This window comes from Lepidochelys kempii, chromosome 18 (assembly GCF_965140265.1).
Source record: "Lepidochelys kempii isolate rLepKem1 chromosome 18, rLepKem1.hap2, whole genome shotgun sequence".
In the NCBI taxonomy this organism is placed as follows: Eukaryota; Metazoa; Chordata; order Testudines; family Cheloniidae; genus Lepidochelys; species Lepidochelys kempii.
The window spans coordinates 10337435-10352803 of record NC_133273.1 but is presented as its reverse complement, the minus strand read 5'-3'; the positions used below and the strand labels follow the sequence as shown (position 1 = coordinate 10352803).

The following is a 15369-nucleotide window of genomic DNA, read 5'->3' as shown; positions in this document are numbered from 1 at the left end:
GTCCTTCTCTCCATCTCTCTGCGCAGGGGCTCAGACCGACACTGCAAAGCTCTTTTAAGAGCAATGTCTCACTTGCCCTGATAAGCATCATTTGAAACCAGCTGTACTGCCTGGTAGCTTAGTTCACACCCAAGGCACATCTAAACTGTAATCAGAGGTGTGACTTCAGCACTCATAGGCATACGGGGGCTAGTTTCGATCTAGCGAGTTCCAATAACAAGAGCAGTGAAACCGCAACAGCACAGGCTAGTCGCTCAAGTATGTACCCAGGATCCTGGGTGGGTTGGTACAGCCCCTGCTGCCATTGTGATTGGAGCTAGCTAGATCAAAGCTCGCTTGGATCTGTCTACACCTGCTGCAGTCACACCTCTGATTGCAGCGTAGACACCCTCTCCCAAGTGTTTGCATCAGAAACAGAAAAATCTCTGGTTTCAGAGTAGCAGCCGTGTTAGTCTGTATTCGCAAAAGAAAAGGAGGACTTGTGGCACCTTAGAGACTAACCAATTTATTTGTGCATAAGCTTTCGTGAGCTACAGCTCACTTCATCGGATGCATACTGCGGAAAGTGTAGAAGATCTTTTTATATACACACAAAGCATGAAAAAATACCTCCTCCCACCCCACTCTCCTGCTGGTAATAGCTTATCTAAAGTGATCACTCTCCTTACAATGTGTATGATAATCAAGTTGGGCCATTTCCAGCACAAATCCAGGTTTTCTCACACACACACACCCCTGCCCTCCTGGGTAGAGAAAAATCTCTGTAAGCCAATAGCTTCCCAGCTGTGGCCTGTAGCTCTTTGGTGGTCTGTAGGAGCCTGCAGACAGGTGACATGGTACTGGTTCTTCCTCCTTATTCCCAGCTTCTAAAGTGTATTCATAGGCAGCAAAAATATAGTAATGACTTTCCTACAAGTAACGGCATTGCTTGCCACTGGGATGTGATAGGATCATTAATGGAAGTGGGATGGTCCACAGGAGGCATGTTTATAGGCAATCTCTCTGAGAAAATGGGAGCTGCTGGAAAAGTTTGAGAAATCGTCACACAATTAGAGGCAGGGGAGAAGAAGTACTTGCTGTATGTGCTGGATTTCGTGCATCATGAACCACTGCAGTTCATGGTGTGTGAATAGTCAGTTCAGCTGTAGCCTCTCAAGCATTTCCCACAGATTATCCCTTATGGTTATCCTTGTATTTTAGGGAATGATCTCTAATGTGTAAGGTCTTGGGGCAGGGATTATCTGTCTGTTCTGTGTGTGTACAGCCTCACACACAACAGAATCCTGGTCTGTGACTGGGTCTCCTTGGGCCTCCACTGGTACTAATAACAGTGTGGTGACCCCATGCCATTGGGCTACATGATCCACTCCAGAGGTTGTTTAGAGACCCTGGGTTAAACTCAAGCCACTCCTGGTTTAACCGCAAGGCCCAGTGGTTTGGACAAACGGGGCTTGAGATGGACAAACCAGTTTGGAACTGATTAGACCAGGCTCAGTCTTGATTCTGAAACTCAAAGGGTCTGAACCAAAGGCCACAGGAGCCTTCCCATTGACTTCAATTGGCTTTGGATCAAGACCAAAGTGACCACAAAATGAGCCATTTTCGTGGTTTCAATAGGTTAGGTGAATGTTTGAAAATGCTATAATTATTTTCCTTTGCTGCCTCTGTGCTTCCTCCCTCCAGAGGGGATGGGGAGTGACAGCATCCAACCACCATGATCCTCCAGCCTAAATGCTCACTCTGGGGAGATTTCCAGTCAAGGTTTACAGACCCGAGAGGTCCTGGTAGCTGGGACAGACCCCCAGGATGCATGGCACCCCTTGTAGCGGAGCTATTCATTATCTGATGGGAAGCTGTTCGGGCTGCTCAAGGTCTCTCTCATTTCCTCACATTTCAGCGCACACAGTGATCGCCAGCCATCAAACGCCAGAGAAAAAAGCTGCATGGATGAAAAGATGAGAGCGTGAGAGAGGGAGTGGGGCTTGTAAAACAAGTGTGCAAGGTATTTTGCTTGAGTGGCCCTGAGATCTGGGCTTCTGAGACGCGTCCTGCTACCCGGGAGGCAGTGTCGGATCTGGCCCTGTCACTGAAGTGATGGCAAGGAGATTGCAAAAGCCTTCCCAAAGGGACCAATTAGACATGTAAAACCTCACTTCAGCCATCTTGGCATTGTTTTTATCATTTCCCTTTCTCTGTGTTACTAGAGCATGCTGTTGGTTTGAATGTAAACAGGCACATCTGGGTTCAGCCTCATGCCAGTTGTTGGGGCCTGAGCCAGAATCATTTAGCTGCACCCCTGAATATGGGATCCCAGATCCAAGTGTAACCCACACTGTGTGTGTGTGTGCGTGTGTGTGTGTGCACGTGAGCACGCGCTCTGCAGCCTTAGCTTTTAACTCAGGTGGTAGAGGCTCATGCACTAAGCTCCAGGTTCGATCCTGCCCACCGACGACCACGATCTGTCGGCGTTACACAAGCAACTTATTTTGCAAAAGCAAAATCCAGTTCAGGAGATTTTGCAAACCGGAATCTCCCTTGATTTTCTCCTCTAATCTCTCTGCCTCTGAAAGCCCATCTGGTGCATTTGGGGAATATGTTCTTAGCTGCTGCTTCTCCTACTACCTCTACAAAACATTCCAGAAGAACAGAGCTGGGGGATTACTATGAGAAACCTGGACTGGTGTTGAGACTAACTTGCCAAGCTCAGTGCAGCATGATCTGTGGGGTTGTATTATTAGTTATTCTGCTGCTTTCTAACGACCCCTGGGCATTGCTGAAACATTCACAAATCACCAAAGTCTCATGAATTTGAGTGCAAATTATTATTGGTCTGAAAATCCAAACTAGGCAGTGTCTCCATTGCCATTTGCCATTGGCTAGTCATCACTCTAATGTAAGAACTTTGTCATCCAATGAGAGGGCAGACTCAGTACCACGTGACTTACGTAACACACCCCAAGTAGTGAATAGATGAAGTAAACACTTTGCAAATGGCCAATAGGCTGGAAATGGTTTGTCCAAACTGGCCAGTGAATGAGCTCTTTTGGTCATGGATTATCTTTTATGCAGTTTGTGCAGTGCCTAGCACAAAGGGGGCCATATCCTGACTGGGACCTATCGGCTCTTCTGGAATACAACTACAATAATAACAATAATAATAAATTCAAAGACAAATTGGATTGAGTCACAAAGAGAAACGGGGGGGAAGGGGCTGAGGACACAAGGAATGTTATTCTCAGTGCATAATTCAACCCAGTCCTAATTCCACACATGACTTGTCCTCTGCATTAAGATGCTGTAGGTCACAGGAACATCTTCAAACCCTTCTCCTTTCCTGAATCTTACATTCTAAGATGTTGCCTCCATCTTTCGTTCTATGCTTAGGAATCACATACCCCCTGAAACTTGTCCCCTTAGTTGACTCTATTCTAATGCCCAGCACCTGTCTGCTGCAGGCATGGAGTTAGTTGCTGGCTTTTGGTTTCTGCGATCAGTCCCTGAATTGTTTCTTGGTCATGGTGTTGCAGTTTGGAAGGCCATTGTTCAGCCCTTTTTTTATTTCTTTCCTTTATTTCTTGTTCAATCCTCTATGTCAGCCCCTACTTCCAGGCTTTCCATGGGGTCTCTGGTCTTTTGAGTTCTCATTGCAACTAGAACCAGACATGCCAGAGGACCATGAAAGAAGCGGTTCTCGTGAGCTCAGTTTTGCAGCATCACTTTTGGTTAGCTCAGATGAGTATGCAAACTTCTTGGTGTTTTTCGGACCGCAACTGAACTTCTCAGGAGTTCACCCACCACCTGCCCACTCCAAAAATTCAGTCAAGCCCACAGGGGGCTTGGTTCCCATGCTGACTAGTAGCCACCTGCCAAACTCTGATGGAACTGGAGATAGGACGGTAACTCATGTTTCTTGTCTCAGTGCTTACATCAAAGCACTGAGACAAGATGGTGAAGGACACAATGATGAGCTCTACTGGCCATGTTCGCACTGCATGGGTAGTCAAACAGCACTCGCTAATCTTCCAAAGTCTAGGTCCAGCATCCACGAGGCTCAGAGTAAAATCTGGGTTGGGCTCTCTGGTTTTCCATAGTTCTGGCCTGGGAGCTGGAGAGGATGCCCCCAGGACGTTACAGAGGGCAACACAGCATTCTAGAGAGTGCACTATAGAGCCTCTCTGCTCCTTCCACATTAAGTTCAAGCAGCTGAGCCTCTGCCCTTGTCTACACCACTGCTCTGTTCTCCTCCTACATCGCTGGCAGCTCCTGAGGCACCTTTGCCCGTTTCAGACTTCATGCCTTCTCTCGGGCTACCCTGTGAGCTCAGAACAGCTTCCCAATGAACAGCCACCAAAGGCCACATTGGCTTTCCCCGGCAGGCAATGGGAGTCTTTGCACTGATGTTAGTGGGAGCTGGATGGGATTCCTCACCTGCAGCTTTAAAAAGCTAGCAATGGCCCATTCAGGCTGCTGCATAAGACCAGACTCCAGCCTGTCTTTGACCTCCTCTGAATTGTCCCTGCTCATGCATCTGGGCTGTGAGCTCTTCAGGGCAGGGACACTTACTTTTCAGCAGACCTGCCTTCTGCGCGGCACTGTGGCCGACTCTGGACACGCTAAATACTGCTCTTGCTAAAGGGCATGTTTTCAGCATGCTGCTGCCTCAGGACTGGGAATGCCTGTGCTTAACCAGGAGCGTACAGCGGCCTCCCCCTATGCCAGGCTGTGTTTTCTTTGACATCACTGTGCAGAGAGCTCAGCGCATGTCATTGCTTTCAAGACTTCTCTGCTCTCTGTAGGTTTTTATACTCCCTCCTCCCCCCCCAACCCCCGGCCCTGCATTATCCGCCCACCGTTCTGGCTGGCTTCCTTCAGCACTGCTCCTGGTTGTGCTTTGCATAACTGCAGTGGTTGGGTTTTATAGCCTGGGAGTCCTCGGTGTTACAGGAATGCTCTCTGTCTCTAGAGGGTTCTTTAGTAGATCCACAGTAGAGGGTGCTCATGAATCTTCAGCGTAGCTGCCGATTTTGTAGGACCAAAAGCTCTGGTTGTTGCAGACTGCAGCTGGCTTCTTTTGTGCAGCTCTTACCACTGGGCACTGTTCAGATACTGAGTTCACTAACACGTGGGAGCTGGAGGTAGAATTCCCAGCTCGAGGAGACACCTGATGGAGCTCGCACACCAAATACAGAAGTGTAGCCATGGTGGTGCAGATCTAGGGTCTTGGACGGGATCGTACTGGGGGCAACTAGCCACACACACAGCTGCAGCTATACTTCTGTCTGAGCTTGTGTGTGTCGCATTGTTTTATATTTGAGTAATCCATTGGTCTTAATAACTATTCATTGTCAGTAACTTAACAACAGTCTTCATCAGATCATCTTAACTCCGGTCAATCTCTGTCTACCCTAAACCCATCCACCTCCTCCCACTGTCAGCTCCCACACGCTGGAGAGTCTGATCAGCCTCTTAAAGACACAGTAAGACCACACCGCTGTGCCTCTTTGAGCCGGAAATGACCCCTCCTGCTGCAGCGTGTACATCCCTGAAGTTACACAAGGCTGAATTCAACCCATTGTATTTTGCCACACCGCCAGTGCCTGTGAGGAGACGGAACCTGGGTGTAATGCATGTAAAGGGGATTCTTCGCTGTTGCTCCTGCTGGCTCCTTAGCTCCCAGATTCACTAATGTCGCCAGAAAGGGTCTCTCTAAGTCATGGATGGGACCGTTTGTGAAATCCCTTTGCGTGGCCCATCCTGGAAGGCACTGCAGAGGGAACCTGTGCTGCCCCTGGCTGCCTTTCCCTCCGCTGGAGAAACCATTCTGTGCTTTTAACACACATAGCAGCAGCTGGTGCCACTCTCCAGCCCCTCCCTAGCACAAGCTGGCTGTCCTTTTTGGGCATCCACTTTAGCGCCCTGACAGCAAGCAGCATCCCTTTGATTCAGGCAGACGGTGCAGGTTTAATTATTCTAATTTCCTTTGTCTCTTCCACACTGCATCATTCACAGGGCAGGGATGAAAAGCCTGCAATGTGGTAATTGCTATTGCAGACGCATCCCACTAAAACGCCGGGGAGAAACCTTTGCAGAAAAATCTCTAGCATTAAATATTCTGCCAAGACTAATGAGACCAGTAACTAGGACAGAGAAAGACCAGCCACAGCTGGCGGGGCCCAGTGTGCTGCTCTTAAAGCACAGAGAACACAGCAATGATATTTTTCTGGCCACTGAGGGTGTTAAAACGCATCTCCTGCCTCTGCATTCCACTCCTTAGGATTCATTCCCTTCCCTGTGTAAATTTGCAGACCACCCACCCACCAGCTCTGCATGGATTTAACTCCTTCCCCTTCTCCTCCTAACCCTGCATAAGCCCAGGGGAAATTCTTCCCAGTCAGCCCCCTTCCTACCTGGATTGAGTTCATTTCCATCTAACCCATTCTACCATAATCTCTGCATGAAACAGAGTGAATGTTTCCCCCTAGCCCAATGGACTGGGGTGAATCCCCACCCCCAGTCCAGCTGCCTCCATGTCTCTAAGTGAAGCTGGGAGCAGTCTGGGTCCTTGAGTTACAGATCTGAGCTGTGGGGTGAGCAATGACCTTGCCCTGGCTCCCTCTCTGGACATAAAGATAACACACGCTTGTTCTCTTCTCAGTTGCACCGATCCAACCCAATTCACTGCAGGATCTGGCCCATTCCACTGAAAATAGACTGGACACCTTGTGCAAACCTCACAGCTCTCATTGACCGGCTCCTTCCCTCCCTCAACATTTGATAATCCAGGAGCTACGCAGAGACCTTGAGTTACGGACAAACTAGTGCAGCCAGCATTTGGCTCAGGTCCATTCACAGTCAAAGAGACGGGATGGGCTTGAAACAAAGCCTCATAGCAGAGCTGGTTGAAACTTGGAATTCCCTTTTGGGGGAAATTCTGATATTTCAGATTTCTTTTCTGTTCCAATTCCAGGCTCACTGACTTCCCAGGCTTCCAGGGACCCAAGGAGCCTGGAAACCCCAGGACCCCTGGCTGCGTGGCAGCTCCCAAATGGGCTGCTGCGGAAGTAGTGGGCTGAGAAGCCTGGGGGAGCCCCACCAGGAGGGCTGCTGGGGACCTTGAGCTTTTGTTTAGATTTTCTCAGTGGAAAAATCAAAATTTTCTGGCACAACTGAAATTTTCCTGCAGAAAATGTCAGTCTCGCCCAAGGTGCATTTTCTGTCGGAAAAGCCTTCTGATGGAAAATTCCCAGCCAGCTCTTCTTCACTGGTTTGGCCCAAGGAGAGCAGGAACCCAGACAGCACAGGAGGGGGACGAAGCTTGGCCCATTTGTTTTTCTCTCTTCAGAGATCACAAACTCAGTTTTGTGGTCTCCCACTCCCACAGCAGTGGTCTTTGGGTTTGGGAAGCCAATGAATTCCATCTCAGCTGGCAGATTCAGCTCCCTGACCAGCCTCCTTTAAGGTGTCTCAGATTGGTAATAAGATCACTAGTGACGTGGCCAGATTTTATCAGATCAAATTGCTTCTTAGTAGCAAATGTTACGATACCATTTGCAAGAGGTTAGGCACCAAATAAGGGACTTGCTTTAAAACATCAGACAGGTAGTCACCCTATCCTATAGCAGTACTCAGACCCATCCCCTGGTACAATTGTTATCCAGGGCCCAGAGCAAAGGACAGTCTGCATGGTAATTACTTCTAGGTTTGTTAAGTGGCATTACCAAGTAAGCTAAAGGAACCTGTCTCATTTTTATGCTAGTTGCAAGGTGCCCCTTGTACCCTATCAAACATTACAGAGCCAGATCTTCAGCTACTGTAAATCAGTGCAGCTTCCTTGGCTGTGATAGTTCTACACAGGTTTACTCCAGCTGAGAATCTGGCCCCCAGTGGTCCTGTTCCCTCCGACATTTAGCTTTACAAGGGCACATGTGAAACATTTCTTCATATGAAACCACGCTGAGAGACTGGTTGAGACTTAAATCTTTTAAAGAAAAGCTGATGTTTTGGAGCAAGCATTAGAATATATCAAGTCGAAGGCAAATCCACTCACACCAAGAAGTTGTTCTTATCTCAGGCCTTACTACTGTGTGTGTACGCATGTCTGTCTGTCTGTCCCACTGCCCCCTGCTGGATGGAATCAGACCTGCTCAACTGTGTGTCATCAGCCCTGTATGGCTACCAGTGGATGGAGATACTCCTTCAGCTGACATAGTAACAGTCTATGCTTTTGAAGCAGAAGATCTGGGTTCTATCATGGCAGTTGCAGTGTAATTCTAAGTGGCCAAAGCAAATAGGACAAGTCTTTCCCATCTGATATTTCTTCACATTTTGGCACAAATCTGCCTTTGTATTCATGCCCCATTGTGTTCTCTTCCTGCCAAGATCCCCCTGATTGAGTTTTCATGCATGAATGCTCACAGAGATGGATTTTAAGCTCTGATACTCGTGGAAAGCAAATTTTAAATTAGCTTTCCACAAGCATTTGCACTGGGAATGTGATCATAAGAGTTACACAAACCCATTTGGGGCCCAGACACAGTGAGTGCTCTGTGTCCTCTGCGGCCATGCACTAGAAATGCAAACATAAGAGTTAGATTGGTCCCAGTGGGACGCACAGGCAGTACCCCATGACAATGTCTCTGGCCACTCACCACTGAACAGAAGAGTGCACATTCTAAATATTAAAACAAAAAATTCTAGTAAACTGGATTGATTTGAAAACAAACGTGGTTGGGGAAATCCATCAAACCAGTTATTTGTTACCTATTATTTGTTCAGCTCCAGTGACAAGCTAGAAGTCATAGATTCATTACACCCTGTTTGCTAATTACCAAAGCTCCATGGGCTTCCTCCCTCCCAGCCCAGTCTCCCCTCCCCCCACATGCTCCAGTCTTTATTTATTTATTAAGCACACAGCTGGTGCTTAATAAATACATTAATAAATAAGGACATAAATCGGGAAATAATAGCTTGTGCCCCTGCAGCGAGGTCATTAACAAGCTGACTCCATTTCGTCCCAGCCCCTTCCCTAGCAGGACAGGCAGTGGGGTTCTAAACTGAGGATTACAACTTCTCTGCAGGAAGGAGCAGCCCGGAGAGTTGAGCTGGGAATGGGGAAACCGTCATTAAAACGACTCTGCCATCATTGCAAAGAATGTACTGGGAAAATATCGACCCGCTGCATTTCGTGGGGGAGGGGGAAGAAGAAACGATCTGTCAGCTTGAGCTTGCTGCAGTCAGCATGAAAATCCCTCTCTAAAGAAGATAACAGGTAACATTTTCAAAAGCACCTAAATGACTATGCTACAGTGGCACAGCCAAATGGGGTTTTCCGGGCGACGTAGTTAATCCTTCTCTCCGAGAGGCGGAAGCTAGGGCCACAGACGAATTCCTTCATTGACCTGGCTGCATCTACAGGGGTTAGATCAACCGAACTACAGCACTCAGAGTGCCAAATTTTTCTCATCCCTGAGCAAGGTAGCTTGGTTGATCTAATTTTTAAGTGTAGACCAGGCCTAAGTCCCATTTACAAAGTGACTTAGGGCCAGATCCTCAAAGATATTTAGGCATCTGTAGCTGGGATTTTAGAAAGAACCTAAGCAGCTTTGGAAAATCCCACTCAGTGCCTATCTGCCTCTTTAGGCACCTAAATACCTTTGAAAATCTCCCTCTTAGGAGCCTAAGACCTGGTCCGTAATTAAAATTTAGCTTGACACAGCTACATCACTCAGGGGTGTGAAAAATCCACACCATAACCCCGTAGTTAAGCCAACCTAACCCCCAGCTTAGATGCAGCTACGTGGTCAGAAGGAATTCTTCCATTGACCTAGCTACTGCTGCGCAGGGTGGTGTTTTAACGATGTTGATGGAAAACCCCCTTCCATCACTGTAGCAAGGGTCTACACTGCAGTGCCAGGGTGCTATTGCTGCAGGGATGTAGCTGTAGCATCTGTAATATAGACATGGCCTTAGTCTCATTGAGATACAGGGGGACTTGGCCCCCTAAGAGCCTAAATTCCTGTTGAAAATGGGATTTAGGCAGGGCCAGATTTTTATATTTAGGCACCTAGTGGGATTTTTCCAGTCTAAATGCCTCTGAGAATCTGGCTGTGAAGTCACTTAGGGTACGTCTACACCGTATTTTGGAGCCTGCAGGAGTGAACCTCCCAGCCCAGGTCGACAGCACCAGCTCTCTAAAAATAGTCATGTAGCCAGTGCTTTGAAGCTGCAGTTCTGGAGCCCGGGGGGGGGGGGGGGGCGGGAGGGGGAAGGGGGAGGTCTGCAGCCTAAGGAGGTGGGCGGGCATCGGAGTCTGCAGGCCAAACAGCCATTGTGTGGGAATGTTTGGTGATGACTATGGCCCTGAGGCAGACTGCAAGCTAGAGGTGAAAGACTCCATTGGCATCCAATCCCCTGTTACATCAGTCCCAGCCCGCCCCCAGGATTCCCTCCATCCTAAATCTGTAGTTCCTTGCTCAGAGAAATCAGGGTTGGTTTGTTTTGCTTCAGTCTCAATTGTTTGTTGGCCTCCAAATAAACTACACAGGATAAGAATCCGGAAAACAAATCTGAACCTTCTTGTCTCTGATGGGCTGATCCTGCATGGTGCTGAGAGCTCTCCTTCCTCACTGACTTCAGTGGGATCCCTCCACCCCATGGAAAGAACGTCTCTCTCTCTCCGTGCAGACAATAGACGGTAATATTTATTTACACAGCGTGAAGGGGTTATTTATTAAGATACGCCTGACAACTGGATCCAAACTAATTTCTCTTAATAAAGGCACTTGTGGTCTCCATGGCAACAGCATTGTAGTTTCCATGTTAATGTGATTTCTCATCTGAAAACAAATTAACCGCCCCAAAAATCCCCTCTGGCCTAGGGAGAATAGAGGTGGAGCAAGCCCCTCGCACGCAGCTGACTGTCTGTACCAGGCTGACAGCATCACGGCCTCCAAAAAGGCTGCAGATGGACAGGCAGACAGTTCACCCAGCCCCATTACTGGGAGACACGCGTCCCCCACACAGTCTCATCGAGATGCATTTCATCTTTCTCTAGACAGTCTGATCACTGGTCGGTAGCTGCCGGGAAAGGCTTAATTGGCAGGACTCAGGTAGCAGGTGAATGTGGCTGAGGCTCGTTTTTGAGGATGAAAGGAAGGCAGGGAGCTGGGGGGAGAAAGAAAGACGGTGCATGCAATCTGTCTGCACTGATACCAAAGATGTGGAAAGCACCAGAGTGGCAATGCATGGCAGCCCATCCTGTGAGAGGCTGAACCCACCTCCCCGGGAGTCCCACGGAGAACAGGGCCCAGCATCTGGCACTGCACTAACAGGGGTCCCTTTATTGCACAACACACATGATAACCCTGTGCCCTACATTCCCCTGCTCCCTGGGAGGGGGAATCCCCCCAAAGATCCGCTGGGTGGAGCAGGCTCAGCACAAAGCCGGAGGGGCTGGGGCTACAGCCTCCAGGATGCTCGCTGGGCTGACATGGAAACCCTGCAGCTCTCTGCCCAGCCCAACCCCTTGACTTCACCGTGCTTCCCAGTCTTCTTTGCAGCCCCAAGCCAACTGCCTGGATCCTTCCTATAACCTGCACAGGGGGCTGGGCTGGGCTGGGCTGGAGTCTGGTGAGTTACTTGGTTATTAGGCATGAAGGTCAGGTATTAAATCAGCTGGTAGAGCAATGTGCTACCTAGTGGTTAGAGCAGCAGATCCACTCCTAAGAATACCCCAACCCCTCAGCACGGGCTCTATTAAACGCACAGGAGGAACATGCCCTTGGGATGACACCATCTCTGCTTAGTTGCTGAATGATTAATAGGATCCCAGGAGCCCTGATGTGTGGCCTCATGTAACAGGGCAGCCTGCCCTTTTAAAGGCCAGGAGGCTTGGGCTAGCCAGCCCTGGTCAGTTAGCCCCATCAGTGCCAGAATTAGCTGCCTCAGCCTGAAGAGGCGGGAGGAGTGGGGGCAGAGGTCAGTATGGTGAACAACACCCAGGCCTCAGATAAAGGCTTGAGGGAGAGGAAGCTGTGGTCAAGGCTGTAGAGAGCAGGATCTAGGCTTGGCCTAGCTGCTGTGGGAAGCCCTGAGGTGAGGACTGCGGTTGGTAGGAGCTTGGAAGAAGTCACCTATGGAGGCAGCAGCTAGGGGTCTGGAGGAGCAAACTGTAGCTGCTTGTTATCGGGTCCCCGGACTGGAACCCCGTGAGGTGGGAACACCTGGGTTCCCTGACCACCCACTGGGAAGCTGGTACCAAGCCCCTGAGGAGGAGCTTAGGACAGTTGAAAGCCCTGAGAGGAAGCATGTAAGGACCATGGGCAGAAGACTGGATATCAGGATTGGGACTATTATTAGTTGGGCTTTTGTTACCCCAGCAGGGGATAGAGCTTGACCAGTGACCTGGCTGGAAGGCCGGGCCCCGGACAACGCAGGTCACAGCAGAAGCAGGTCATCGGAGGTGCTAGAGTGGGAGAACCCCAGCTGGGCTATAACCTAGAGTGAGTGGATGCTCTGGCGGTGAGTTCCTCCCCCCCCCCCCCCATTACACAGCCCCTTGGCAAGACCAGGACTTCCACCTTGGTCAGAACATGGCCTCCCTCCACCGGTCCTGAGCTGCCCAGGGCCTCTGCCCAGGACCTCTGCCCACATCAAAACCCACCCGCACCATCGCCGCCTGCAGAGCTACAGGTGCTCGGATGCACTGATATTACAGTGCCCTCCGTGTGGTTTTTCTGGGGGGAACCTGCAAGGATGTGTCCTTCCCACCAGGTGCGTGTCTGAGCTCCCCCTCCCCCATCTCTGGGTCAGGGTCACGGTCACAGCCTCCCTGTGGTCCCGTCAGTTCACTGGTCGCTGCTCTTTGTAAATGGGCAGCCGCCCCCGCACTGGCTGGTGAGAAGGCACAAAGCAGCCACCAGGAGCTACCCTACTCGGTGCTATAAAAGCCTCTCCAGTCACCTGACAGAGGAGGAGAGCTGGACCAGCTGCACTTCAGAGGTTCCTGGATAAAGGCAGGAAGGGTGGAGTGGGATTTGTCCAGGGAGAACTAGGGAATGGGATGGGGGGACTGGTCTGGCTGGTGCTCCCCCAGCCCCTCTGGCTACCACACTGCTAGAAAGGCGGTCTTGTTCCGGTGGCAAAGGCCCCAGTTTATCATTTCCCCCGCTGTGGTCCTTGGGCGCCAGCTGTGTGTATGGCGGCAGGTGCAGATGGATCCTATGGCCAGGTGCACAGTCCACTCTACCGGCTCTATGCTGCCTCTGTAGTACCCCCCCCCCCCCTCCACACACACACACACTGAATGCCTTGTGGGGCTGGCTGGAGCCCAGGTGTGTGGGCGGGGAGGGGAGGGGAGGAGATTGCGGCAGGTCTGTCCCCTGATGATCCTACACCCCTGTAGAGCCCCAGAGGGCTCGATGAAGCAGATGAGCTAGGACAGCCCTCCAAGCAGCTGCATGCTGCACCAGCCCTGGCAAGCCCCGAAGAGCAGAGGCACACACTGCGTCCCCTCTGTCCCTGCCTGCACTGGGGCTGGCCCAGGTGTCTCTCTGTCATACCACTGCAGCCTCCTTGGACGTCGGTGGGGTACTGAGAGCAGAGTGTGGTCCCCACAGAGCGAGGTCTCCTGCCCTCCCTCAGGGCTAAAAGCCAACGGTGGCAGGCTCCAGGGGTGGTTTGTAGTCAGGCCACTTCACCCGCCCTCAGCCTGCATGTGCAGATACTCTGGTTCCTGACACGCAGCTGGCCAGGCCCTCCGGGTCTGAAATCATTCCCGCTCCAGGGAGGAAGAACAACCAAAAAAAGGAACAGAAGGAAAATCCCTTGTTGGGCTGGGCATGTGGGTGTGGCTCACTGCATGGCTAAACCCCAGGAATCTGGTTGCTTCTCCAGCTCCCTCTGCAGATTGTAGTCTGAAAGCGTGCCCTCCCCCCAGGTCGTTCTTGCTTGGCCTGAGTACACGCAGGGTTTGGCACCAGTTCTTAACAGACAGGGCCGGTTCTAATGTTATCCAAATTGACTGTCCCTTCCCTGCCCCAAAGCACCTGTCGCTTGCCTCTATTCCCCATACGCAAATCACCCCGACAGCAATCACCAGAGGGGAAAATCGCTGTGATCAGCTAGAGCAAAGCAATGTAAAGCCACATGGGAGAGGCATGTCTGTATGTGGACAGATACACCCCTACATAAACACACAGCTGCCTCTTATCAACCAATTACCAGGAAACTGTTTTTTACACCTGCTGCTAGGTTGCACTCTTGACCCTGACCCAATTAACTGGCCTGTGTGCCCCTTCCCCTCAGTCAGCAAATGCTCCCTGCTGCTAGCACACATGTGCACTGTACCTGCTCCCGTCTCCCCTCTACCCCCAGGGCTTTATGTACCTGCCCTGCTGCCCCTGAGCCAGCTCCCCTCCCCAGGCCAAGGCCTCTGCCTGCTGCTTCCCCATGGACTTTCTCCCTCTGCTCCTCAGTCCCAGGGCTTTCCAGCCTTCCCTTGAACACTCCCTCTTGCCAGTTCTCGTCTGCACCAGCCTCTGCTCTTTCAGCGCTCTCTGGGCTCACCACTAGCTACCCATTAGCAGGGTCCCCTCACTCCTCTCCAGGCCTGTTCTTATAGCTCCTTCTCTGCAGCCTCAGAGCACCCTCTCCATCCCACTCAGCACCCTGACTACCCCAGAGGCCTTCCCTGCCACTCCTTGCACTCCTGTCTCTGCTCCCCAAGCCCCTGGCAGCAAGCGTTCACCCTGGTCTGTTTTGTAGGGATGGTGACGGGTGGCTTGTCCCTGTTTAGTTGGGGTGAAAGGAGACCTATGCAGAGCTGAGCTTTGCTGGGAGCAAAGTCCAATGTGGGGTGTGTAAAATGGAAGAGCAGATCGTAGCTTTGTTCTGGTCCATGGGTCCCAGCTGAGGATCTGGTCCCAGCTACTTTCAGCATCCTGTTGCAGAGCTGATTTTTTGCAGCCTCTCAGAGCCAGGGCTTGGATGAGCTGACATGCACTCCTGGTTGCATTGGCATTGCTTGTTGCATCCTGCTGTTTGGTTCGTGGCCCTGGGCATGACAGGAATGGTGGGAGAAGCCAGGTCTCTCACTTGTCTGATTGTTTGCAGAGGGGCAAAAAGATACAGAGCTCCCTGGGCCATGCGGGAAACTGCCTCAGGGCAGGAGCACTGGTGAGAATTTGGGTGTCAGCTGAACTCAGGGATTTACACTGGGGGGCTTGGATTTGGAACCAGGTTTGAATCTGCTTGATAATGCAGTTCTCGTGGTCAGCCCTGAACTTTCTCCCAGGAAATGGGTAGCTCAGAAAACGTCAAGTTTAGCTCTTGTCACCCATCTGCGAGCCAGCCCCAGATTGGCGCACACCG

General features: G+C 50.8%; 1 long non-coding RNA gene across 1 annotated transcript in view; it reads left to right on the top strand.

The window, feature by feature from the left end:
* Positions 1-10787, top strand: part of LOC140900060 (uncharacterized) — a 53358-nt gene extending 42571 nt beyond the window's left edge. Inside the window, exons 2-3 of the long non-coding RNA XR_012155541.1 lie at positions 9078-9268; positions 10544-10787. This is a non-coding gene — a long non-coding RNA (uncharacterized lncRNA). The remainder of the gene's footprint in view (positions 1-9077; positions 9269-10543) is intronic.
* Positions 10788-15369: the final 4582 nt, after the last annotated feature.